Here is a 17,422-nt window from a genome sequence, read left to right as displayed (position 1 = left end):
GCATTTTAATTTTTCGTCTATTCTGGTGTCTGTTTTTTTTTGGCTTGTCTTGGACTGCAGTAACACATCAATTTCCCTTCGGGATCAATCTTATCTTAGTCTTATCTATCTTCTGCTCTGTTTTGTACCGTACAGAATGATGAGTTAAAAGCTAATTCAGCCATTTACAGAGCAACGCCCACACTAACACAGATGATTTTTTTTTAAATTCCCACAACAGATAACAGTATATTCAAACAAAGCAACAGCAATATAATAAACCTGACAGGAGCTACTTTAACACCTCACGCTCTTTCACACTTCAATTCTCTCAACAGATGGGAAAAAAAATTCCAGCAAAGAGATAAGACTTTTATTGTCCCCTGAGGCAAATTTTTTATAGACAACCAGCACTCCTGTACATTTAAATAGCATGCAAAATAAGAAAGAGAGAAGAAAAGGAAATCATTGCACATTACACTATTGTAACACAACAGGGGTTTAGGTCGCCCCCCCACCATCAGGGGCTCAAACCCAGAATTCCAACATCACTCAGCAGGGACCCAGCCCGGTGAGCCAAAGAGAGATCTCTCTACAGCCCACTAGCTGTAGTCCTGCTATCACAGGGAAGGGCGGCGACGTCACCGCTCTGGTAAGCCAGCTCTTACACAGTGCCTGTCGGCCGTAAGCGTTACACTATTACAATAAATTAGAAAGACATTGCCCATTATTCTATTGCATATGTACAGTAGAACACATAACGGCATGTAACATTTATAACACATCACAGAACATATTGCACCCAAGTGGGTTGTAAGAGTCAAAATTGTTTATCCTTGACATTTTTGTGTTGACAGCTGTAATGCATAATGGAACAAAGGAATGTTTGTATCCGTTTCACTTACATTTGGGAGCCCTGAAATGTTTGCCAGAAGGAAGAAGTTGGTATTCAGGGTTGAGGATGTGGGAAGGATCTGATATCATTTTTCCTGCCTGTCTGATTAGGGATTTTTCAAAGATGGCCTGCAGGGAGGGCTGCTGTTTCACTCCCTTGACCTTGAAAGCTGTCTGGATGAGGCTGGTCATTTGCCATTTAAAATTAACTGATAGATGACCGAACCACACTGAAATACCATATCTGATAATGCTCTCGATTACAGCTCCAGAGATAGATAAAGTGGGTGACCGCAGCTACCGTCTGCAAGACAGTGTGGTGTGAATGATACAGGGTGTAAAGACCTTTTTTCAGAAGAGCTGCGATCAAATGATCGGAACATATAGGAGACGAAACTGGAAATTAGACCATCTAAAAACCCAGCAAACAGGGCTGAATGGATAAGAAAACCCGTAATTAATGTAACCATATGAGGAATCACAGGAGAAAATATATGAAATAATTTAAAAAACAGGAGTATAACAGTGGAGCTGATGTATGATATGCAAACAGACAAAAGGAAAAAAAATCATTGTAATTGGAAAGAAAAAACATTCTAACCAAGAAATTATTCTGCCGACTTCATGCTGTGAACACTAAAGGCAATTCAAGTTAAACAGGGAGCTAATTTTAGTGGCCACATTTGTTGCTACTGGTCTTAAGGCTGAACTCCAGTTTGGGGCGCTGCTTTCAGTTCATTACAACTGACCCCACCGTGACCAGTCAGCAGGAAGGGCAGCCCCTACATCAAAATTCTCGCGAGCTCTCACCCGTGATGAGAGCAGCCTTGCGCTGATCTCCACAAACATGTCGACCATACAGGACTTGCACAATGTTCACGAATTTGTGAAGGTCTCAGAATTTCTCACATTTTGCAGTACCCGCAATAATTTCTTCTGAGACGGAGATTTAATAACTGGTCGGAGACACTGGGGCAGCAGTCCCCGTTTAACAATAAAAGTGTACATTGCCACAAACAAAATACGTATTCCTAAAAAAACATTGCAAATGCAAAAGATTCCCAATAGCCTCTGAACACAACTATAAAGTTTGTTTTTACAGCGGTGAATCTATTTGGTAATAAACAAACAAGCCAATAGCATAATACTTCAACGCCCTCGCCCGGTGGAGAGGAGGAAGCGCACCTAGGTGCTCATAGTACCGCGGAGCAGGCTGGGAGTTGTAGCCGGGGGGAGTCTGAGGGTCAGCACGATGATATGTATCTGCATATGTAAATATTGTGATAGTAGTTTTAGTGTCCTGTATAGCTCTATAAGTGTATAGCCCGAAGTTAACGAGTTACCACCCTAGTCATGTGTAAGTGTTCTGTCGGTCTCCTCATGTGTATAGCCTGTGTTTGGTTTTTGTGTGGTTTTGTTTGTTTTGCCAGCAGACCGAGGCAGCGACGGAGGAGTCCAGTGAGGGGGAAGAGGAGCCAGCCTGCACAGCGACCCCCGCGGAACAGCCCCGCAAGCTGTTTTGCCAACGCTGCAGGAAGAGGGGACACCGAGCCCGGGCCCCAGAGCCTCGCACACCTAGATCGGCTTTGGGAAACGGGAACGGGGTGGCTCAGCGCGGGGATGGCCGCCCTTGGAACACCTCAACCCCCACACGCCACCGTGGGGTGAGTCGGCTGTAGCCAGGGCCTGTACCTAGAGGCCCTGCTCAACCCTGCCTGGCCCTGCTCGACACCGGTTCATCAGTAACCCTACTCTGGCCTGGCATCCTCCCCGACACCAGGTCCGGAGAGCACTGTGAAGACCGGTGCCCTGCATGATGTCATGTTCCTCGCCCGCCGAGGATACCCAGCTTTCCCCCAGGAGGCGCAGCGGGAGATGGCTCTCCAGGCTGTTCTCAAGGCCCTCTCACCTGAGGAGCTGTGGCGCCACGTACAGCTGGCGGCGCAGGCCTCGCTGGGGCAGGCATTGGCCCTTGCTACACGGATGCAGAGCGCCCTGCCGGCTGACCAACGGTTTTGGTTTTGCCAACGCTGTGGGAAGAGGGGACACCGAACCCGGGACTGCCGGGCCCCAAAGCCTCGCACACTTAGATCGGCATCGGGAAACGGGAACGGGGTGGCTCAGCGCGGGGATGGCCGCCCTTGGAACACCTCAACCCCAGCTCCGGAGAGCGCTGTGAACACCGGCACCCTGCACGCGAGTTAGTTGTAGCCGGGGCCTGTACCTCCACTGCCGAATCGAGGACCAACCCTGCCTGGCCCTGCTCGACACCGGTTCATCGGTAACCATACTCCGGCCGGGCGTCCTCCCCGACACCGAGGGCGCCAACCCCCCAGGATGGGAGGCCTCTGGCCTGCGGCTAAGGACCGTGACGGGACAGCTCGCTGCAGTCCGGGGGAAATAGGTGCTTGCCTTCCGTCTGGGTACAGCGACGGTGTGCCTGCTACCTTGCACCCATCCAGGAGGACTGCATCCTGGGGCTGGACCTGCTGCAGCGAGTGGGGGCCAGTTTGGACTTGGGCCGGCAGGAGTTGGTGTGGCAGGGAGAGCGACTTCACCTGGTGGAGGGCAGGCCCGGCAAAGGCCGAGGGACACGGGCTTGCCGGAGCCGGGGGAAAAAGAGGCAGTGGCGGTGGCAGTCGCCGGGGCGGAACGGGCCTGCGAGCTGGATCCTGCCCCTGAATCACCCGGGGGGCCTGACAAGTCGGCGGTGGTGGGGGCCGAGCATTGCGTGGAAGCGAGGCGCACCGTTGAGGACCTCTACCGCCGCCGAGGAAAAGATCCGGGAGATGGCCGCAGCGGGGGTGATTGAGCCCTCCGCGAGCCTGTGGTCGGCGCCAGCTATACTGCTCTGAAAAAAAGACGGCTCGTGGAAGTTCTGCGTGAACTATCGCAAGCTGAACCCGGAAAGATTCCTACCCACTGCCGAGGATAGACGACGCCTTGGACTACATCACAGGGTCGACCTGGTTCAGCTCCCTGGACCACCGCTGCGGCTACTGGCAGGTACCGCTCGCTCCCGATGCTCGCTCGAAGATGGCCTTTTCCATCGGCCAGGGCCTCTGGCACTTTACTGTAATTCCCTTTGGCCTATGCAATGCCCCGGCGATTTTCAAGAGGCTGATGGAGAGGGTGCTGGCATCGGTCCCGTGGAACCAGTGTGTGCTGTATCTGGACGATCTGCTGGTTCATGCCCGGGGTTTCGACCAGGCCTTGACGAACCTCCAGGCGGTGCTGGCCTGAGGCTCAACCACCACAAGTGAGAGCTCCTGCGGCGGGAGGGGGCTTCCTGGGATATGTTGTTGGACCGCGAGGGGTGGCTACAGACCCAGGTAAGGTTGCTGCAGTGAGGGGATTGCCGACTCCCCGCACCGTCGCAGAGCTGCGTAGCTTTCTGGCGTTGGCTTTGTATTGTCGGAGGTTCGTTCAGGACTTTGCCAGCATCTCTCCCCCGCTGCACTGCCTCACCGACAAGGGCCGCCGTTTTAACTTGGACTCGGGCTGCGAGACGGCTTTCGGTCGGTTACGTGAAGCTCTGGTGGGGGCCCCCGTGCTAGCCTACCCCAATCCGTGGTTACAGTATATCCTAGATACTGACGCGAGTGTCTCGGAGTTGGGCGCGGTGTTGGCACAGGAGGGGCCAGATGGGGAGCGGGTAGTTGCCTACTACAGTCGGGCTTTGAATAAGGCTGAACGGAACTACTGCGTGACCCGTCGTGAGCTGCTGGCGGTGATGGTGGCGGTCCGCCACTTCAGGCCGTACCTGTTCAGGACCCGATTCCGGTTGAGGACCGTCCATGCGTCCCTCACCTGGCTGCTCCACTTTAAGGAGTGCACCGTGCTGGATCTCGCCATCTCAATGTCGGCTTTCTCTCGCGGCGCCCCTGTGAGGTTGCGGACTGCCACTACTGCGCCCGGTAGGAGCAGCGTGAGAGAGCCGTCTGCACAGTGACAGAGGCGAGCACCTCGGCCACAGCCCTGGAGGGGCTGCTGGGGGTAGGCATGTCAGACCTGGCACAGCGACAGGCAGCTGATCCTGACGTGGGGCCAGTGCTCCGCTGGAAGGCAGCAGGAGCGCGGCCTGCGCGAGAGGAGCTCCCCCAGCACCCAAAGTCCGTCAAGGCCCTCTGCGTCCTGTAGGATGGGGTGCTGCGCCGGGGGTGGCAGGCACTCTCCAGTGGTGAGATACGGTGGCAGCTGGTGGTGCCACAGTCGCTCCACGGGGCTGTGCTCAGAGTGGTGCATGGCCAGCCAGGCGTGGGGCATTTCGGCTGTAAAAAAACCCTGCAGCGTCTCCGAGGCCATTTTTATTGGGGTCATTGCCACCGGGACGTGGAGCAGTATTGTCAAATGTGTGCGGTGTGCGTGGTGCAGAAAGGTCCCCTTGAGCGCTCTCGGGGACCCCCCAAAACAACACCAGGTGGGGGCTCCTATGGAGTGGGTGGGGGTGGACGTTTTGGGCCTGTTTCCGTGCACCGAGGCCAGAAACCACTATGTCCTTGTAGCAATGGACTATTTCACGAAGTGGCCTGAGGCCACTGCCCTCCCAGACCAGAGTGCCCCCACGGTGGCCAATGCACTACTGGAGGGGATGTTTGCTAGACTGGGGGTGCCGGAGGAGTTACACAGTGACCAGGGGTGTATCTTGGAGTCCCAGGTCTTCGCCAGAGTGTCCCAGCGCCTGGGGATCACTAAGACGCAGACCACCCCGCTGCATCCCCAGAGCGACGGGTCTGTGGAGCGGTTTAATCGGATGCTCGCCATCCAGCTGGGCTCCCTGGTGTCCCAGCACCAACGCGACTGGGACTGCCACCTCCCCCTCGAGCTCTGGGCTTATCGGACCGCAGTCCAGGAATCTACCGGGTGCACCCCGGCCTCGCTCATGCTGGACCGGGAAATGCGAACCCCGGTGGACCTGGTCTTTGGCCCACCGCCCGGAGATGGGTCGGCACCGCTGGCTAGACCGGACTACGAGTGGGACCTGGGGCAGCAGATGCGGTGCACAGCTTTGCACAGACCCACCTGACACATAATTAAACACGCGTTTGCGATTTAAATCAGAACACGATTTAAATCAATATAAATGTTTATATTATAACGCATACTGTCCAGCCTCCATTTTTCTATAAAAATGTACTCTGTTGCACACACACACAATAATAATAATAATAATTAATAATTGCTTACACTTATATAGCGCTTTTCTGGACACTCCACTCAAAGCGCTTTACAGGTAATGGGGACTCCCCTCCACCACCACCAGTGTGTAGCATCCACCTGGATGATGCGACGGCAGCCATAGTGCGCCAGAACGCTCACCACACATCAGCTATCAGTGGGGAGGAGAGCAGAGTGATGTAGCCAATTCATAGAGGGGGATTATTAGGAGGCCATGATTGGTAAGGGCCAATTGGAAATTTGGCCAGGACACCGGGGTTACACCCCTACTCTTTTCGAGAAGCGCCCTGGGATTTTTAATGACCACAGAGAGTCAGGACCTCGGTTTTACGTCTCATCCGAAGGACGGCACCTGTTTACAGTATAGTGTCCCCATCACTATACTGGGGCATTAGGACCCACACAGACCGCAGGGTGAGCGCCCCCTGCTGGCCCCACTAACACCTCTTCCAGCAGCAACCTTAGTTTTTCCCAGGAGGTCTCCCATCCAGGTACTGACCAGGCTCACACCTGCTTAGCTTTAGTGGGTTGCCAGTTGTGAGTTGCAGGGTGATATGGCTGCTGGCCATCAATAGAAGCAGGAACCGCTGTCAGAAGGGAAGATATGTTCAAAATATCGCAAATATCGATCATGTTGCGATATTTTGAAATATAAAAGTCAATTGATTGTCCATAATATCGCTATTCTATTTTTTCGAAGAAATGTTTGTTAAAAGAAAAGTGTGTGATTAACAACCTGTGCGTTGTTAGTCACGCACCTAGACCAGTAGGCTACAAGACAGCTCGCATGATCAGGCAGGCGAAACAGCCCTACACAGCCCTGTCGCAGCACACGGCTATAATCATACCGTTTTTAAATTCTTGAGATACGCAATTCCATATTATATTGCCTTTTAATCAAATTCTAAAAGAATGCTTGTTGACTCCGGTATCACGTTAGTTAAGGACTTCGAAGCTTAAAATGTTTAGGGAGAAATGGAATACTGGTGTGTATTTTTTTCTTTAAAGTACCAAGACCAGCTATATACTGTATGTTTATGTTCCAAAATTAATATCGTTTATGGCCTTCACACGCGTTACAGTATGCTCCTATTCTTTTTATGCTCAGCTACTAAGCTTTCCCTTCAGTGGTAAAATTCAATATCTACAACGGGCACAGTAAAGACGTTTACAGTAAGTCTTTCTACGACAGACCAATGGACCACGAGTGCCCCTGTCGGTCAACCAATCATGAACCGCGTCATCTTGCGTCATGATACGCGATACCGCAGCCAATTACCTGCGGTACGTGTCTGTACCGCACACTTTGAATGGCTGCATCTGTATTTAAAGGGGTTGTAAGTCTTAAATGTGTTTTGTCACATCTGGGTGTTAACTGAATAATTTTTTAGCATTATTTATTATGTTTTGACTCTATACTTGTGTTTCTCAGGAGACAGCAGAAATATTGATGTTTACATTTATATTCACATTCCCGGTGATATTGACTTAGGTACTCAACTATTTACTTGTAGTTTGACTCGTGTCAAAAGTTGAAAATCTCTGCAAACATCAAGATGGCTAAGGACGTGGAAAGAAACTCAATCACATTTAGAGATGGTAATGTTTAGATCGGATTAATTCAAAGTGTGTCTCTGGGTGCGTTTGATCTACCAACGTTGTGTTTAACTGAAGGACACCCTGACTGAGTGTGGCATAGAAACTGACACATGTCGTATTTTTTCTACATTCACAGATTTTTGGCTTAAGTTAAAACAAATCGTTGTCATTTTCTTGCCAGCTGGCAGTAATTCTTTTGCATTGATAAGAAAGATGAGCACTTTATCTTTTGCAATGTGTGGATTTCTTGAAAAACAAGTTGTGCCAAAAATGAAATGAACACTTCCTTTAAACATAATGCAGAAGCATGTTGTCTATAACAATAAATGGTGCGAGAAGACAGGAAGAAAGGCCCCGCCGTTATTTGAACATAGAATCTCCTGTTTACTAGACAGACACTTTAACCAACTAAGCCACGGCGCCGGCAAAGTGTTGTCCTTTTACAGCCACTTGGACACTCTGTCACATCTTCCTTCAGTGTGCGGTGAGCCTGCTCGCTGAGCAAGTTGAGAAAGGATGTGAAATGGCTTTTATGCGGCAATTTCATTACCAAGGACCTCAGTACGCTTTTGATGATCTACGGGGTGTCTAGTGCAACACAGGCGATGGACTGCTGGGATTTGGAGCCAGGATTTCCGTTAACTAGACAGGTGCTTTAACCAACTAAGCCACGGCGCCGGCAGAATTCTCCTCTTTTACTGCCGCTTGGACACACCGCTCTGAGCCTGCGTTCAGTAAGCGCTGAGCACCTTGCCTCCTTTACACGCAATAGGATCCCTGACTGTAAGAGAAACGACGAGAAATGGCTTTTATCGGGCACTTTTCATGTCCAATGCGCTTGACATCTTCCACGGGTGACAGAGTTCATTTACGACACATTTCCTTTCTTTCTTCTTTCTTCTTTCTGTACTTTCTGTACTATTTGATGAAAAAAAAACAGAAATCATGTAAGTGAAAATGTCTTTTTTTATGGAGAAAACTTGCACCAGGAAATGTTGTGTTTAAAAGAAGTGAGTTAACATGAAAAGTGACCTAATTTAACGGAGCAAATGCTCACCTAGCAAGGTCTGCTTTACTACAAGAGAGAAGTAGAATGAAAGACGTGATAATTTCACGCAGTTGTGGAACAAAACGCTATTTTCTTTGAATTCTAAATCAATTAGAAATTCAGAGCGACACATAAATGCTTTGTCTGTTTAAAAGTGATGATTTTTTAAAACTGATAAAAGTATAGAAAACACTTTTCTCACTTAGAAAATGTAGATGTGGTAGTGTACAAATAGCGGCACTGAACTCACCAAAGCGCAATTCATTTACGTGACGGGCTAGTGGTTTAATGGATAACGCGTCTGATTTCGGTTTATAAGATTGTCGATTCGACTTCTACCGGGGTTGTGTGATTTAAATCAGGCTCCTCAGAAATAGATGTCCGTTATGTAAATAGACCGCACCTGAAAGCAAACGTTGGGTCTGGTTCCCTTTCTTTCCTGCATGAAATAGCAAATCGTTACAAAAAACACCAGCTAATGTACAATAGCGTTAGTCATTTAAGTAAACATGAATATACTGGGTCTTGGTACATGGGAGTGATTTTCAAACACAATTAAAAAAGGGCAAATAATAATTACAGGCTTCAGACACTTTTTCATACAAAAGTGATCAAACACTCCCTAACTTTCAGGTTTGCTTGAACCTGTAATAAAAAAGAGGCCTGAAACTTCCAATCTCTGATGTTACTGCCTCTAAAGTCGAACGTCATGTTCCGCGGATGTGCAGTGTGCCTTTTCAAAATGATTCGCTGCATAAGCTCCTGACTGCGTGTTCTGTACTGCTCTGTTATTTCATTCAGATTTCCTATGTGGTGTGATCTCCAGGTTCAGCACCAGCAGAACCTGTAAGCACATCAGCTGACCTCAACTTGATTTGAACATGCAACCTTTTGATCTGGAGTCAGACGCGCTACTGTTGCATCATGAGCTCCTTTTAAATTCCCCCAAAGAGAACAATCAGCGTCCCTGAAAAAGATTTTGTTTTCATTCTCTCCTGTGAGAAGCGCCGCTCTTCTGAAGAGTGTCTCTTCTTCCCAGACCACAGATTCTTCTTCCTGCCCGGCTCTCACACAGAGAGCAGACACAGCGTCTCCACTAATGTGTTTACTACATCTATAGATCTGACCCCCTGCAGCCACGATATTCCTGGACAGGATATTTACCACCAGCCTCGTGAACTTCTCATCTTGACCTCTCCCAGGAGGATCCAATTAACACAGAATCCTCTCTCCATTTAGCAAATAACACAAAACACTGTTTACCTGTCAAGACAGAAAACCTGGCTGCTCCAGGTGAGGCTTAAACTCACAACCTCGGCATGACTCCACTGATTATGTCATTTTACATGGCCTGAACCAGGAAAGAGATTGGAAGTCAAGAAGTTATGGTGTTGTTTTAATACTTGTCTACTCTTTTAATTTTTCGGTCAAATCTTTTATTTTGGAGTACTTTCACTTGATGTTAATCCTAGTCCCGATGAACGATTCTTGGCCATGGTGCGTCTTAAATAAAGTTCTTATAAGCTTAAGTTTGGAAAAGTGGGCTCTCCAGAAGCTGCCAAAATTGATAATGGTTACATAACACTTAATGCAAAAGCTACGTTCGGGGTTGAAAAAGAATATTACTTGCTATGAATACGAACACTGTTACAGGAGGGGTGTTAGAGCTATTTTAGCTTAGATCATCAATTCATTTTACATTTCTTCTCTGTCTATATCAACAGTGTTATCACTACTGAGTGCTAAAGGCAGGTCCATTCAGCTGCTTCCAGTGCCTTTATTGGAGTGCGCTGATGGACCGTGCTCTCTCTCCAGAGACCAGCACGCCTGTCATGGACGGAGCAGGAAAGGCGGCGCCACATTCTACAGCCCTCTCCACACAAACGATGAAATCGGGCTACTGAAGTGGAGAAAATCTCCTCGCCGGAAAGTGCAAATATCATCTACCTACCTACCTAAGGTAGACAGTGTTGACCTTCGGCAATAGGATTTATACTCTCCAAGATGATATTTGCACAGATTTCTACCTGGTCTCAAACCGGGGACCTTTCGTGTGGTAGGGGTACGTAATAACTGCTATACTACAGAAACCTGCAAAGGACCACTGCTGGTGTCTCACTTGTGATCCGGGCTGAGAAAGGGACCCGTCACTTTAGGCAGGGGGCGCTGGAGAGACCGGGGTAAAGTTAGCTTGAAGTTCGAAAACGATTTTGGCACGCCTGTAGCGTTTACACGAAACCTCTTAGAGTTGCGAGAATACTTTGTTTGTGTATAAAATACATTGTGAATGCTTTTTCAGCCTTTACTTTTTCGTTTTTATGACATTTTTTTGACTATGCACGAATATTCTTTTGTCCATATCTTCGCAATGGAAGCACAGAACGCCTTCAAACCAAATGCATTTTAAAGACCACGGCATGTGGATATTTCCACAGCCTCTACATCAAAGTATCAGTGAGCTAATTATCTTTTTTTAAACCTCCGGTTTTTCATCGATGCGTAATTACGCACTAACTGGAATCCGGGGGACCGCTGTATAAACAAGTTCACAACGCGAGAAATACTGTTCAATATGGCTTCATGCGAAAAACCCGTATATGACCATAGGCAACAGAATAGTGCAGTCTCCAATTACTCAGACTGAAAGCACGGGAATAAAGCTTTGCCTGAATTCTGAAACCCTTCCTTTACGTCCTGTTTTCATTCAGGTAAGGGTCAACTATATTCACAATACTACTGACAGCAGGAAGATTAAAATATTCTTTACTCAGCATCTTATTAAAAACAGCTGCCATGATGTTCAAACTGATTTTTTACACAGCTTTGCTTTCTGAATCTCTTTTTCTCGTGCGTTTATTTAATGTGGCACAATGCACTGGGATGGGGGTATTCTGTTCACAAACCAATAGCATTTAAACCACAGCACCCACAATGCTGCAAGTGTTTTGCACACTAAGCAGAAAGCGATGTCTTCCTCGTTAGTATAGTGGCGAGTATCCCCACCTGTCACGCGGGAGACCGGGGTACATCAGGACGCCCATTGAAGTGAAAGCAGGATGCGCTGCGACATGCACTGTGCTGATCCCGCCACACTAAGAGGTGAGTGGGTCTGCTCGATCACAGCGCTAGGCGAATCCCCAAACAGTGTGCGTGGCAACAAACGAAATGGGCCTGTTTCCGCCCGGTTTCAAACCGGGGAAATTGGGCCCAGTAGAATGTGTAGAACCACTCTTTTAGAATTCAGGAAACTGCCTCTTTTTCCACGCTCCTACTTCACAGAGGTCTTGAGCAACTGGTCATTTGTTCCCAATGTATTTCCGGTGCCTTCGTGCATTCTTGTACCAAACGCACGTTTCTTCTGTATGCGGAGCCGATCGTTTGCAATTGGGCTGTGCCGACAGACCAGGACGAGCTCTGTTGGATCAAAAGCAGCCCAGGACCTGCAAGAACAACAGAAAGATTAGCATCCAGAGGGGGCCTCTTAGTGAGCCCAAGATCTCATCAAGAATCGGCTCCAGCAACAGGGCTCGGCGCATTGTTCCATTCTCCGACCACTCTCGGTGTAAACAAGTCCCTCCTGGTCTCTGCTTGAATTGCACTTTCCTGCGTTTGCTTTGGTGTAACTGGCTTCCCCTGCATGGGCGAATGTGAAGAAGATCCTTAGTAAGTCATTGAAAAAACCGAGAAGAGGTCGGAGTGGCCTCTGTCGTTCATCAACTATCCAGTCAGGCAGTACTCCTCTGCAAAGCGCCGTTCGTTCACATCGATTGGCTTTTTTTTGCCTTCATTCGTGCAAGTAGTAAAAGCAGACGCCCCTATTCTGCCGTGACCCGGATTCAAACCGGGGTTGTTGCAGCCACAATGCAAAGTACTGATCACTATACGATCACGGCGAGTTACCGATACACACGTGGCAGAGCGGAAAAGGCTGCGCTCTCTTCGTGTGACATAATTTGGAAAAGTCCTGACGTTGCATTTCAACTGAGCCCCAGTATACCTCGACCCTTCGACACTCTGAGTGACAACTCTCTTTCGTGTTTTCTCATATTTATGTAGTTTGCTTGCATGATGCCTGGAACATTGTGGCTGTTCGCTGCCATATGGTCTGGGGGTTAGGATTCCTGGTTTTCACCCAGGTGGACCGGGTTCGACTCCCGGTATGAAAACTTGACAGTTTTGCCTCCTGCTTTCCGAAAGATCAGCACCGTGTACGAAGGAGCTGCATTAAAACTACTCAAACGTGCGAGAAGAGGGGGCGCTTGTTTCCAACCGAAACTTCTGGCCTGTGAGACGAGCTGATAATCGCTGCAGGAGGTGGGAGGGTTACTCTGGTAGACAGGGCTGACCTTCGGCAATACGATTTATACTCTCCAAAATGATATTTGCACTTTCTGGAGAGGCGATTTTCTCCACTTCAGTAGCCCGATTTCGTCGATTGCGTGGAGAGAGCTGTAGAATGTGGCGCCGCCTTTCCTGCTCCATCCATGACAGGCGTGCTGGTCTCTGGAGAGAGAGCACGGTCCATCAGCGCACTCCAATAAAGGCACTGGAAGCAGCCGAATCCCATTGGCGAAGCTCAGCGCTGGGCCGCTGGGCACATCTGACCACTGTTTCTGTAGTGCAGCGGTTATCACGTTCGCCTCACATGCGAAAGGTCCCTGGTTTGAAACCGGGCGGAAACAGACTTCTTTTGTCGCCACGCACAAAAGGGGATTGGGGATTCGCCTAGCGCTGTGATCGAACAGACCCACTCACCTCTTAGTGTGGCGGGATCTGCACAGTGCATGTCGCAGCGCATCCTGCTTTCACTTCAATGCGCGTCCTGATGTACCCCGGTCTCCCGCGTGACAGGTGAGGACAGGTGACAGGTCCTATACTAACGAGGAAGACATCGCTTTCTCCGACCCCCGGCATCGCGTCCCGACCCACCGTGCTGGAAGCCGACGCGTGCTGTGATTCCTTTACGGAGTAGAAATGACAACCGAGGAGCCGAGAGATCATTTCAACATTTCGCGTCTGAACGGAAAACACAAACGACCAACTCGGAATGACTTGCCTTTGACGCTTTTCAAAGCGTTCTTTGTGCACGACGACTGCGCCGCCTAGCAGATACAAATGGGTTGTACAACTTTGAACTAGCAAATGGAAGAGGGCTAAGCCCCCTCTCTTTTAGCCCAGGTTCGATCTGTCTCCCAGAATCACCAGGGCGCATGCACACACACACACCCGTGCCGTTGAAGTGCTCTGCTTCATTTCTAAGGGCAACTCAACATTCACTCCTACCCCGAGTGCAGAAAAGACAGCGTCCGCAGCAACAACAGCTCAGGTCTCTGCACAGGAGCTAAGCTGACCCCATCTCCTCTGCTCTGCGGCTCCTGCGGAGTGGAGTCCTGCCTGTAGCCGTGTTTGCAGGCGGCGGCTCCCCGCGCCCTGTCTGTGCGTCGTGTCCAAGAGCTCCTGGGAGGAAGAGAGAGCCCTCCCACTCGGGGGCTTTTCCACGGTCTGTGAGAGGAGGGGCGGGTGTGTCCACTAGCTTATCGAGCGGAAGCCTAGGGCGTCGGAGAGCTGTGATCGTGCAGACCTTGAGGTGTCACCTCTTTGTCTGCTTTCCCGCCCCCCTTCCGCCCAAGCTCTGCTCCAAAGTAGCCCGGCAACCCCTCTTTCCTGCATGTGTCACAACCTAAGGTGTGGTCATGAGACACCCATGGGGTGTCGTTCTGTTCTTGCTAATTGTTTCCTGCCCGTCGCAGGCAGGAGTCCATGCGAGGAAGATGCGCTGGACAGAGCTGAGAGGGCGCACCTGGGTGGTTTTCCTTCTGAGTGACGTTCCTGCAACACTCTCCCGCTACTCTTGGTGTGCTCATGCCGCAACACAGGAAGGCTGGAGCAGGTGGCTGTGGGCTCTGCGCACCACCAAAATTGCTCATGTGGGAGAGCGTTAGACTGAAGATCCCGGGTTTCAGCATTTTGTTTCATCGCGCCCTTTGTTCCTCTCTCCAGCGCCCCCTTCCTAAGGTGACGCGTCCCTTTCTCAGCCCTAAACGCAAGCGAGACACCAGCAGCGGTCCCTGCAGGTTTCCGTAGTGTAGCGGCTATCACGTTTGCCTAACACGCGAAAGGTCCCTGGTTCGAGACTGGGCGGAAACAGCCTCGTTTTGCACGCTCCTGTACTTCACAGAGGTCTTGAGCGACCGGTCATTTGTTCCCAATGTATTTCCGGTGCCTTCATGCACTCTTGTACCAAACACACGTTCCTTCTGTACGCGTAGCTGATCATTTGCAATTGGGCTGTGCCGACAGACCAGGACGAGCTCTGTCGGCTCAAAAGCAGCGCAGGACCTGCAAGAACAACAGAAAGATTAGAATCCAGCGGGGGCCTCTTAGTGAGCCCAAGATCTCATCAAGAATCGGCTCCAGCAACAGGGCTGGGCACATTGTTCCGTTCTCCGATCACTCTCGGTGTAAACAAGTCCCTCCTGGTCTCTGCTTGAAATGCACTTTCCTGCGTTTGCTTTGGTGTAACTGGCTTCCCCTGCATGGGCGAATGTGAGGAAGATCCTTAGTAAGTAATTGAAGAAACCCGAGAAGAGGTCGGAGTGGCCTCTGTCGTTCATCAACAATCCAGTCAGGCAGTACTCCTCTGTAAAGAGCAGTTCGTTCACATCGATTGGCTTTTTTTTGCCTTCATTCGTGCAAGTAATAAAAGCAAACGCCCCTATTCTGCCTTGACCCGGATTCGAACCGGGGTTGTTGCGGCCACAACACAAAGTACTGACCACTATACGATCACGGCAAGTTACCGATACACACGTGGCAGGGCGGAAAAGGCTGTGCTCTCTTTGTGTGACATAATTCGGAAAAGTCCTGACGTTGCATTTCAACTGAGCCCCAGTATACATTGACCCTTCGACACTCTGAGTGACAACTCTCTTTCGTGTTTTCTCGTATTTATGTAGTTTGCTTGCATGATGCCAGGAACAGCGTGGTTGCTCGCTGCCATATGGTCTAGCGGTTAGGATTCCTGATTTTCACCCAGGCGGCCTGTGTTCAACTCCTGGTATGAGAATGTGTTGGTTTTGCCTCCTGCAAGTAGTAAAAGCAGACGCCCCTTTAGGAAGCCTGTCAGCACCCGGAGTTTTCCCCTTCTGTAAGCTCTCCATAGCCTCTCAGCTCTTCTACTGTCAAATCCCCCTCAAGTACTTCCCTATCTTCTTCACTCAAAACATTTTCTAGCTTTGAGGTAAAAAAATGAATTTCTTCATCCTTTACCTCTGTAGAGCTGTACAGTCTTGAGTAGAAGTGTCACACCCTCTGCAGCCAGAGGGCGGTCCTTCTCTGGCCTGTCCCTAGTTTCCAGTCTGCTGTCCTTCATGTCCCTCTCTTTCCCTTGGGCTATATATTTCCGGGTCTTGCACTCTGTCCTCGCTCAGCATTGACGTTTAGAATGTCCTGAGATCCACCTAGCACCAGGGCGCCCCACGTCCGCTCCCTGAGGGCACAGGTTTCTATACGGCCTTCCTGAACTCTTTGCACAAATGAGCCCGGGCCTTTTTCCCGTCTCGCCGCTACGCATATGGGTCTTTTTCCGCTCTCCTGTTCCCCACGGTTAGTCCCTTTGGACGTCCATGACAAAAAGGCCTCGATGCAGGAGAGGATAGCACTCAGCTCTGTACTCTCTCTTCCCTCCTCATCAACTACACTTTCCATGACAGACTTGGAGCCTACCACTTTCCTGAAAAAGAAGCGAGTACACTTCTCATATTCTTCCAAGAACTGCACTCAGCTTCTTAACAGCACTCCTCGACTACTTTCTTCCGCTATGCTCCGGAAGTCCTTTTTTAAAAGGGTGATATCCTTGAGCACATCGAAGCCACTGTGCAGCATCGTGTAGAGACGCTGCAGCTGCCTCTGTTTCCTGGCTAGCACTCCTCTCCGTCTGGCAGCAGCCTTCCTTCCCTCAGCCATGAAAAAGGCCCTTGTCCTCACCTTTACCTCCTCCCACCACTCTCCTACGGACCTGTACAGACACTACAAGGATAGCCACTTTGTAAGTTTCTCCTTGTAGCGGGATACTACCCCCTCGTTCTCTAGCAGCTTTGTGTTGAGTTTCCAGAGGCCTGGGCCAAAGACAGTCCCGCCCTGGAGTTCCACTCTACACCCTAAAGCCTGATTATCTGAGAAGAAGACAGGCTGAAGAGTGACCCCAACAACTTTCACTCTCTCTGAGACAAAGCAATAGTCAATTCTGGAGCTGCTATTCCTCCCTGACCATGTATATCCTGCTGTTGTGGGATATATACATCTATATGTGTCTGAGAGTTTAAAGTCTTGAACTAAGTTTTGCAGGGCCAGTGAGCTGGAATCCAATTTTATCGGAGAGCTAGACTGCCTAAGATACAATTTAAATCCCCTCCCACTATCACGTCTGTGCTACATAACAATAGGGGAGAGAGTGGTTTGAGTAGCTCCACCCTTCTTCCCATGTCAGTAGGACAATACACATTGATAAGATGCAGGTTAACGGTCCCCCATTCCACATCCACACACAGCAACCTGCCATCTATGACCCTCTGAATACTTTTCAATGTGAATGCCCATCCTTTGAAAAGAATGGCCACGCCAGAGGCTCTGTTGTTATTGTCCCCTGACCAATCAGAAGGCCCTTTATCCCACCTATCTTCAAAGCTTTTATACCTCTCTTGATAGGCTAAAGCACACTCCTGC

The sequence above is a fragment of the Lepisosteus oculatus genome, chromosome 14 (genome assembly GCF_040954835.1).
Source record: "Lepisosteus oculatus isolate fLepOcu1 chromosome 14, fLepOcu1.hap2, whole genome shotgun sequence".
NCBI classification, from domain to species: domain Eukaryota; kingdom Metazoa; phylum Chordata; class Actinopteri; order Semionotiformes; family Lepisosteidae; genus Lepisosteus; species Lepisosteus oculatus.
The sequence above is the reverse complement of the archived record's forward strand: the minus strand, read 5'-3'. Positions refer to the sequence as shown.